This window comes from Arachis stenosperma, chromosome 2 (assembly GCF_014773155.1).
Source record: "Arachis stenosperma cultivar V10309 chromosome 2, arast.V10309.gnm1.PFL2, whole genome shotgun sequence".
Classification (NCBI taxonomy): Eukaryota; Viridiplantae; Streptophyta; class Magnoliopsida; order Fabales; family Fabaceae; genus Arachis; species Arachis stenosperma.
Genome location: NC_080378.1, coordinates 93,154,579 through 93,155,374, shown reverse-complemented (window position 1 = coordinate 93,155,374; position 796 = coordinate 93,154,579). Strand labels below are relative to the sequence as shown.

At 40.8% G+C, this 796-nt stretch overlaps 1 non-coding gene across 1 annotated transcript; it reads right to left on the bottom strand.

Annotated features, from left to right (window-relative positions):
* Positions 1-224: 224 nt before the first annotated feature.
* LOC130964652 (small nucleolar RNA R71) lies at positions 225-332 on the bottom strand. Its single transcript, XR_009080737.1, has one exon. It is a non-coding gene; the product is annotated as a small nucleolar RNA R71 (small nucleolar RNA).
* Positions 333-796: the final 464 nt, after the last annotated feature.

The window sequence follows — 796 nt, the reverse complement described above, 5'->3', positions numbered from 1 at the left end:
CAATGGAAGATCCTCATCAGTTTTTAGCTGAGTTCTTGCAAATCTGTGACACAGTCAAGACTAATGGGGTTGACCCTGAGGTCTACAGACTTATGCTATTCCCTTTTGCTGTAAGAGACAGAGCTAGGATATGGTTGGACTCACAACCTAAAGAAAGCCTGAACTCTTGGGAAAAGCTAGTCAATGCCTTCTTGGCAAAGTTCTTTCCACCTCAAAAATTGAGTAAGCTTAGAGTGGAAGTCCAAACCTTCAGACAGAAGGAAGGAGAATCCCTCTATGAAGCTTGGGAAAGATACAAACAATTAATCAGAAAGTGTCCTTCTGACATGCTTTCTGACTGGAGCATCATAGGTATTTTCTATGATGGTCTGTCTGAACTATCCAAGATGTCATTGGATAGCTCTGCTGGAGGATCTCTTCATCTAAAGAAGACGCCTACAGAAGCTCAAGAGCTCATTGAAATGGTTGCAAATAACCAATTCATGTACACTTCTGAAAGGAATCCTGTGAACAATGGGACAAATCAGAAGAAAGGAGTTCTTGAGATTGATACTCTGAATGCCATATTGGCTCAGAACAAAATATTGACTCAGCAAGTCAATTTGATTTCTCAAAGTCTGTCTGGAATGCAAAATGCACCAGGCAGTACTAAGGATGCTTCATCTGAAGAAGAAGCTTATGATCCTGAGAACCCTTCAATAGAAGAGGTGAATTACATGGGAGAACCCTATGGAAACACCTATAATTCTTCATGGAGAAATCATCCAATTCTCTCATGGAAGGATCAACAGAGACC